Source organism: Odontesthes bonariensis, chromosome 3 (assembly GCF_027942865.1).
Source record: "Odontesthes bonariensis isolate fOdoBon6 chromosome 3, fOdoBon6.hap1, whole genome shotgun sequence".
In the NCBI taxonomy this organism is placed as follows: Eukaryota; Metazoa; Chordata; class Actinopteri; order Atheriniformes; family Atherinopsidae; genus Odontesthes; species Odontesthes bonariensis.
The window spans coordinates 45,721,360-45,730,804 of NC_134508.1; the positions used below are offsets into that span (position 1 = coordinate 45,721,360).

General features: G+C 42.3%; 1 protein-coding gene across 10 annotated transcripts in view; it reads left to right on the forward strand.

Moving 5' to 3' along the window:
* plekha6 (pleckstrin homology domain containing, family A member 6) overlaps positions 1 to 9,445 on the forward strand; it is a 117,030-nt gene that overhangs the window by 51,738 nt on the left and 55,847 nt on the right. The window contains exon 1 of one of the 10 annotated variants that reach the window (XM_075461931.1): positions 9,095 to 9,445. This exon is cut by the window's right edge and continues 898 nt beyond it. The exons of the other annotated variants lie outside the window; for them this stretch is intronic. The gene's annotated coding sequence lies outside the window, so the exon portion shown is untranslated. Of the gene's footprint in view, positions 1 to 9,094 lie in introns of those variants that run through there. 10 annotated transcript variants of the gene reach the window in all.

Here is a 9,445-nt window from a genome sequence, read left to right on the forward strand (position 1 = left end):
CAAAGGGAAATGATCACCTTGGTTTGAATCTCTGATAGAAAACAGCATGAATGACCAGGCGGCTGCGCTAATGTTGTGCATTTCCTGTTCCTCTGTGATACAGAGCACTGGAGTACATGTCTGCAGAATATCAACGTGCTAACCGCTGCTGCCTGCAGAGAGACTTTGGGTCTGCAGCAGCTGTTAAAACTCAGTCCTTCTGGACCGCTGAGTTCCTCTCAGGAACCTGCTCTGGTTCTGCACCCTTACTGTTCTCATTACCAAGATTTCTTTAGAGTGGTGTGGAGCTGCTTGAGTAGACAATCAGCAGCAACATTTGGACTAAGGACAGCGAGCGGTTTCATCTGGACCCTAAAGGTCCCTGCTGCAGTCAGATCCTGTTTGAAACAAACACATTCACTTTGTTGTGGTCTGAGGAGAGACAAAAACTACAATTAAAATGTTCTGACCATCCACTCTATCAGAGCTGAGCTCTGATTCTGGGGGTCCCCTGGGTGGCCCCCTGGGTGGCCCCCTGGGTGGCCCCCTGGGTGACCCCCACAGTCATCTTTCCCAACTGGTGACCATGTAATGTGGGTTCTATCAGTCTGACCCTGCTGAGCAGAGCTTTATCATGTCTCTTCACTTTTCAGAACAAACTGTTCCAACTCTGGTACAAAGTCCAGTTCATTTACCCACAGTGTACACACACTAACACACACACTCAGTGGTGCTGGGAACTTCTTTGAACTTTTCTGTTCCATAGAATTGTTCAAAACTTCTTTATGAATTGAGAACTTTATGAAATGACCACCATGCTGTCATTTAAAGCATTTCGAGACTGTGGCTCTGCTCTAATAAAGTCCTGATTTTAGAGCCGCTGCCCCATCTGAAGAGTCATTAAAGTGCCTTAAAGACAGCGTCTGTGCAGCTGGACTTCCCTGATCTCCCACAGAGGAAGGTGGCGGCAGCAGAGCGTTTCTGACACAGATCACAGCCTGGCAGACATGCTGTCCTCCCAGTCTTTGGACTCTTCAGCTATTGTACAGTGAGGAAAAAGGAGAGCCCCAACAGAAACTGCTCAGGACTGAAGGAGGGATGGTGGCATGGTAGGAAGGCTGTGCTAATCAAAAGGTACAAACCCCACAAAAATCCATTTTCATTGCAGCACAGTGAAAGGGAAAATGCCAGAGGGCTAGATTGTTTCACTATAAGTGACATGAATGGTTGAGATTTGTTGAGAAGGCTGACCAAACCAAACAGAGTATGGGCTCTTGGTTTTTAGTGTTGTTGGACGTCCTTCCTCTGTGCCATGGGTGGAGCTCCCAGTCTGTGGTCCTGTCCCAGCATGCATCAGTCTGTGGTCCTGTCCCAGCATGCCTCCCCCCAGCTGTCTGCTGATTTCTCTCCAACCTCTTTGGTTTCTGACAGTGACAGCTCAAAGCCGCTCAGAAAAGAGAAGGAATGTATGACAACATGGATGTTTTTTCAGGAGCTCTGCCAACACAAGCGGGCTCTTTATGGACCCAGGGCTCAGGGCTGAAGTTTACAGTCTTCATTCTTATTTTAGCTCTTTTTTCTTGGCTTGCTCAGAAGTAAAAATGATCACCAAAGATTAAAGTTGTTCATCCACTGGAAACCTTGAATGTCTGTATAAACAGTCTAGTTTCAAGGTTCTTGACAGAGTGAGTTTAAGAGTACAAGTGAAAGTGCTGACCGTGTTGAAATTCTTTTTTTATTGAGAATTTTTTCTCATACATATATATATTTAAAAAAGGTTTAAAATGGGTACCGATGAATCATTCACATGGGGTAACTAACTCATGCTCTTAAACCAAATTGTAGAAAGACCAAAAAAACAATGTATTTCCATCCATAAAACAAGCCCTTCCAAATAACCCCATTCATTCCCACCCTGGTCACACATGAGGGAGTTAATGCATATCAGATATTATCTTCCACATTTTCAAATGCATTGAGGACAGTTTCTAAATTTCACAGTAGGATGTTGAATGTTATTTTGTCCAGTTTTAAACATGACATGAGGTCATATAACCACTGTTTGTGAGTCCCTCCACCTGATTAGAGACCGTGGTGAAATATGAGCAAATCCCCAGTTAGACAATTCATCCCATCCATCCATCCATTATCTATACCGCTGAATCCGTCGATCGGGTCGCGGGCGGGCTGGAGCCTATCCCAGCAGTCAATGGGCGAGAGGCGGGGTACACCCTGGACAGGCTGCCAGTCCACAATTCATCCCATTGAAACAATTGTGAGAATTCAGTCTGGACCCAGTGATGGCACTGCCACTCATACAGCCACGTTGCAAGTATGATGAAAAATCCTAAAGAAAAAAAGGTGCAACATTTTAAGAAGAAAATCCTGTTAACTGAGATTTTAGCCACAAAAATGTCTGCTTCTTGGAACTAACGTGGGTGGGTCATTGTTGGAACCTGTTCTCCCAGGAGTTGAAAGGTGTGGCTCTAAACAGGAGGCAGTATGAAGAGACAGATCTCTGTCTTGTGTTAAAGCCAACATTAAACCCACCTCTGGGCTGTGGCTGTAATTCAACTTCTCAGTTCTATCACTGCAAATCTTAATTTACACCCTTTGGACATTTAAGTCTCTGAGTAACACAGAATGTTTGTGCATTTGGAGCCAGTGAAAAGGCTAAAGAGAGTTTCAGGATTAGTATATGTGTGTGACTCAGTAAGCATAGCTGAGGGTTACACCTGTGGGTGTGTATACATTGTCTCTATGTGCAGTGGAGCTGAGCCTCTCCCTTTCTCACAGCAAACAGTTCCGATTCCACAATTTTATTCTCAAATAGTCTTGACTTTGTTTTGAACAGAAGCTGGGTTAGACCCAAACTCACAGGGCAGCTTCAGTTCTGTTAGTTCTAGGAGTTAATCAGAACTGATGTGCACACATCATGAATGTTCAAGCAGCAGAACTTCTCATTTCTAATCTAACTAAGGTTATGGGCACCGTTGCACCCATGAAGATTAAAATCATTTCTGCTAAGAAAAGATCTCCATGTCAGTCAGAATGGAAAAAAGGAGAGTTGTAAAGCTGAACGTCTGTGGCCAAAAACAAATAGTCAGGGTAACTATGAGATCTACAAAGAAAGACTTCACATTTATCATTTTGACTTGAGAAATGCAAGTCAAGCCTTCTTTTCTAACAACAATAACAATGCATGCTTCTTGATGACAGATTAAGCCTCTGACTTGTACCCTGACTTTGTCTTCTTTTTCACAGAAAAATATGAAACATTACACAAACAATCAATGCCTCTATTACAGCTAATGGAAATGCAATGTCCCACTATCACACCTATTAATATGACCTCGAAAACAATATAAAACATCCGAGACCCTCAACATAATTTAATAAAAATCTGTCTCAAGAATGTGTCCTGTTGTTTAAAGGGATAGTTCGCCTCTTTTGACATGAAGCTGTGTAACATCCCATATCAGCAACATCATTCATGAACATCTTCTTACCCCCTGCTGCGTCCTGTGAGCAGAGTTCCAGCCTCGTTTTGGTGTTGATGAAGGTAGTCCGGCTAGTTGGCTGGGGTTTAAAAAATAAAGCGTTTTGATTCTCAAAACAATATGCATTCAACAGAGTAATACATTTGCATCACAAAATCGTTCTCCAGGAAAAAGTCAGACCTCACATCTCTTGGCCCTATTTTCTCTCCCTTCGTATCACTGCCTGCTGTGCAGACCGTTCAGACCGAAGTGCAGAGCGAGCAGTCCCCTGCTTCCGAGCTTCTTCTTTTTAATCAAATCTGAAGACTTTCTTGATCAGCAATACATTTAACTTATTTAATTGATTAATTTCCAAATTTGTCCAATTCATACAGAGCCAATTAAAATAAAGTAGCCTAGCTAAGGAAACCAACAGATGGCAGTGAAACTTCTCTTTGATCCAATCTCCCGTCCTGAGCGTGCCTGAGGCGACTGTGGAGAGAAAAACTTCCTTTGAACAGGAAGAAACCTCTGGCAGAACCAGAACCAGGAAGGGTGGCCATCTGCCTCCACCAGCTGGGGTTTGAGAAGACAGAAAGGGGGGGACAACAAACACTGTAACACCATTCAAAGGATACCTGTTTGAACAGGGAAACACGAGTTAATGACCACAATAATGTCATATGTACATGGAGAGGAAAGAGAGCAGAGGGAGGAGAGGTGCATCATGGGAGCTCCCCCAGCAGTCTAGGCCTATAGCAGCTTAACTATGGGATGTTTCAGGATCACCTGAGCCATCCCTAACTATAAGCTTTATCAGAAAGGAAAGTTTTAAGCCTGGTCTTAAAAGTGGAAAGGGTGTCTGCTTCCCGGACATTTACTGGCAGCTTATTCCACAGAGAGGGGCCTGATAACTGAAGGCTCTGCCTCCCAAACTGGCAGCTGGTTCCACAGAGAGGGGCCTGATAACTGAAGGCTCTGCCTCCCATTCTACTTTTAGAAACTCTGGGAACCTCAAGTAAACCTGCAGTTTGGGAACGAAGTGCTCTGTTAGGAAAATATCTTACAATGAGATCTTTAAGATATGATGGAGCTCGGTCATTAAGAGCTTTATATGTAAGGAGAAGAATCTTAAATTCTATTCTGAATTTAACAGGGAGCCAATGAAGAGAAGCTAAAACTGGAGAAATATGATCTCTCCTGTTAGTTCTCATCAGAACTCTGGCTGCAGCATTTTGGATCAGCTGAAGGCTTTTCAGAGAATATGTGGGACAGCCCAATAATAAAGAATTACAGCAGTCCAATCCTGAAGTAACAAATGCATGGAGCAGTTTTTCTGCATCACTCTGAGACAAGATGTTCCTGATTTTAACAATATTACGAAGATGAAAGAAGGCAATCCTAGAAACCTGTTTTATATGCGAGTCAAATGATAAATTCTGGTCAAAAATAACTCCAAGGTTCCTCACTGTAGAACTAGAAGCCAAGGAAATACCATCTAGAGTAACTATATAGCTAGACAATTTCTCCCTGAAACGCTCAGGTCCAAAGATAACGACTTCAGTTTTGTCTGAATTTAGAAGCAGACAGTTCTGAGTCATCCAGGTCTTTATGTCTTTAAGACATGCTTGTAGTCTGACCAACCTATTGGGTTCATCTGGTTTTATAGATAAATACAGCTGGGTATCATCAGCATAGCAATGGAAATTTATGCCATGCTGTCTAATAATGTTACCTAATGGAAGCATGTATAAAGTGAAAAGAATCGGTCCAAGCACAGAACCCTGAGGAACTCCATGACTTACTCTGGTGTGTGAGGAAGATTCTTCATTTACAAGAACAAACTGAAATCTATCAGATAAATATGACTTAAACCAGCCTAATGCAGTTCCTTTAATCCCAATAACATGTTCAAGTCTGTGTAATAAGATACTGTGATCGACCGTATCAAATGCAGCACTGAGATCCAACAGGACAAGCACAGACACAAGTCCGCTATCAGAGGCTAAGAGGAGATCATTGGTAACTTTCAGCAGTGCAGTTTCTGTGCTATGATGCACTCTGAATCCTGACTGAAACTCTTCAAACAGATTATTTCTGTGGAAATGATCACAAAGCTGAGCTGCAACTATTTTTTCAAGAACTTTAGACATAAAAGGGAGATTGGATATAGGTCTATAATTAGGTAACAGTAGTAGGTTTTTTAAGTATGTTATATTGATAGTCGCCATGTAGTTATAAGAGATGAGCCTAATGCCATGGGTTCAAGTTTTCATTTTGAAACACAGATTGAACACTGCTGAGTTGTGTTGTAGTCAAGACCAGCTAAACCGAGACCCAAGACCAAGACCAGACCAGTGTCTCACACTGCATGACACGCTTATGATAAAATGTGGAACATGCAAACCATAGGCACCCCTCAAATAGACCTGTAAGTAATCCACATTCCCATAAAAACACCCACAGCAAAACAAATGAAGATTACTGTTCAATCACCTCTTTTCAGATTCAGATTCAGATTTTCTTTATTGTCAATGTGAAGAGTACAACAAAAAGTAAGGTGCAGGCCTTTCAGTGCAGACATATAACAATTTGTAAACAATATAACTATAAAAGGACAGTATGACTATATAAAACAACAGTATAAAAACTAAATAAAAAACAATATAAATATGTATTAAAAATAGGGCTGGGCGATGTGGGACTCGAACCGGGCCAGCTGCAGCGAGGACTATAGCCTCTGTACATGGGGCGCCTGCTCAACACACTACACCTCGTACCACCCCTGTTTTATTATTTATTTTATTATTGTAAAAGTCTATTGCTCACACGCTTTTATTTTGTAAAAGTCTGTTGCTCAAGGGCTTTTATTTTGTAAAAGTCTGTTGCTGTCTGCTGTGGAACAGGAAAAGAAAGTAATCGGCGGATCCACCAAACATGGAGAAGGGTACGGAACTTTTACTCGGCCATTTTCATGTTAAAGTTCTTCCAGACGGCGGAGTCGACAGAACCAAAGTCATCTGTAAACACTGCCAAGTTGAATTGTCTTCTCAGCGTAGTAGTTCCAGTCTAAAATATCACTTAAAGGCAAAACACACAACTGATAGCAGCAAGTCATTCAAGGAAACAGACAGTGGAGCGAGGCTTCTACATAAAAACTACAGAAAGATGCTGATGTTAAAAGTGTGTTTGCACAACAAATGTTATGGCACTTTCATTCATATGGCAGCACATTTAAAATAAAACTAAATGCTAAAAGCTATACACTACTTTTGGATTCATTTTTGGATTCTGCGTAAAAATGAGATTAATCGTGATTAATCAGGGAAATCATGTGATTAATTAGATGAAAAAGTTTAATCGTTGCCCAGCCCTAATTAAAAACAGTATATTGCACTTCACCGTGAGGAGGCATTTATGGCTAGGTTACTGCTGGGCTCTGACAGCAGTTGGAAAGAAGCTATCTTTTAATCTATTTGTTGACCTATATTATATGTCTGTAAAATGAAATGTGCAAATCCGTAAAGAATCTGTAAGAATCCACAAAAGAATCCTTAATATATCTGGTGATCTACAGGTGCATCAGGACAAGGACAAGCAGACTTAAAAACAGCTTTTTCCCCAAAGCCATAACCAGTCTCAACTCTGACACTCACTGATCATCCCTTTGGACAATTCCCTACTCTTGTGCAATATCCAAAAATAATGCCAAAAACTGTTGTGTGCAATATATCCTTTTTACTTGAATTTACTTACACCTTATTTATCTATCACCACTAACACCATATTTTATTCTATTTATTTTATTTACCATAACTAAAACTGTTGCATCTGACACCCTTCTCTTATTGTACATACTTATATATATTTTTTAACAATTTTATTTTCTCTTTGCACTGTTTTGGTGGCTTTAAATCTCGCTGTACCATGTACAATGACAAATAAAGGCATTCTGCTGATTCTGATGAACAATTACATCAAATAGCAATCTTAAAAATAATCGTGTATGATGTACAGAAAGTAAAAGTATCAAAACTTCATAACTGTATGTAAAATTTGTGTAGTGTATTAGAACAAAATGTGTGGATCATATTCAACAAGGCATTCAGGCAAGCAAAATCTTTTTCAAATAGCTTTCAAATAGTTACACAACGATATGATTGAAATGGTACTCTATGCCCAAACTTCCATGGAAAAGGGATAAAAGGGACAAATGTGTATTTTTCTAAACACCCATCTGACACACAGTGTGAGAAAATCTTATCTGAGTGAGCGAGCCAGAGAGTAGCTCACAACACTTACACACATAAGCTCCAGTGTTTGACTACATAAGGTTATATATATTTTTTTGTGTATTCAACCCCAAAATTAGCACAAGTGTGTGATGTATGCTCATAGCCAGGCAAAGCATATTTAATGTGTAACTTCAGACTGCTGACTAGCTCTCTCATCCAGGAGAGGGAGTGCGGCGTGTATCCTTTACGTCAGAGTTGGCGTTGATGTAGCAGAACTACACACACATTAGCTACATAGCTTTACGTCACCTGTCTCGTCATTTTTATCACAAGAAAAAACGGAACGTGAGGACTCCTCACTCTCACACAAAGTTAATGCAGTGAGGTAATTGCATGCCTTGCCAGGGGGTAAATAACCGGCAAACAAAGGAAACCTGTGTCCTGAAGCACATACACATGCTTAGCAAACGTGTTTAGCTAGTATTTACTAAATCTCACTTACACTTAGCTTATCTTTCTCTATGCTTCCGGTGACAGTTGGACGTGGTCCCAGCCGTCTGTTAGTATTGCTTAACAAAATGTACAAGTTGCGCTGTGTTTTCTTTTGATTTTATTAGTGCACAAAAACTCTTTGAGGTTCAGGTAACCGCATTTTATGACAGACGAGTTGGCTGACATCGATGACATGACTTTGCACAGCCTCTTCTCCTGTCACTCACTTTCATGGGGGGTGGGTAAGGGGGCGGGAGGGGTGACAGCCGTTAACGGTAAAACAATTTTAAATGATAAATGCGTCTAGTTATTGGTTGTGCTCGAAGAAATATGTTTTACGCTAAACTACAGTAATGATATTAAGAAGTAAATCCAAAAAAGCACAGGCAATGTGTTGACATCCCCACAGTTGGGAACGGAAGCAGGAACCAGCTGGGATCGGAAGCAGGAACCAGCTGGGAATGGAAGCAGGAACCAGCTGGGATCGGAAGCAGGAACCAGCTGGGATCAGAAGCAGGAACCAGCTGGGATCAGAAGCAGGAACCAGCTGGGATCAGAAGCAAGAACCAGCTGGGATCAGAAGCAGGAACCAGCTGGGATCAGAAGCAGGAACCCTCCTGCTGGGATCGGAAGCAGGAACCAGCTGGGATCGGAAGCAGGAACCAGCTGGGATCAGAAGCAGGAACCAGCTGGGATCAGAAGCAGGAACCAGCTGGGATCAGAAGCAAGAACCAGCTGGGATCAGAAGCAGGAACCCTCCTGCTGGGATCGGAAGCAGGAACCAGCTGGGATCGGAAGCAGGAACCAGCTGGGATCAGAAGCAGGAACCAGCTGGGATCAGAAGCAGGAACCAGCTGGGATCAGAAGCAGGAACCAGCTGGGATCAGAAGCAGGAACCAGCTGGGATCAGAAGCAGGAACCAGCTGGGATCAGAAGCAGGAACCAGCTGGGATCAGAAGCAGGAACCAGCTGGGATCGGAAGCAGGAACCAGCTGGGATCAGAAGCAGGAACCAGCTGGGATCGGAAGCAGGAACCCTCCTGTTGGGAGGAGACCACCACAGCACCATGCAGTCTAGCTTTCCATATATGAGTCTTTAAAAAAATCTCACCTGGAAGGTCATCAGCATGTCCTCTGCACTGCAGAGTGTAAACCTGCGCTGGATCAGGCTGGAGGTGCGATGAACACAAATAAAGTAGCAGAGTTCTGATCCAGCTGTTCTGCAACAGTTGGTCTTCTGTCTGTGTGCACAGGTTATTCG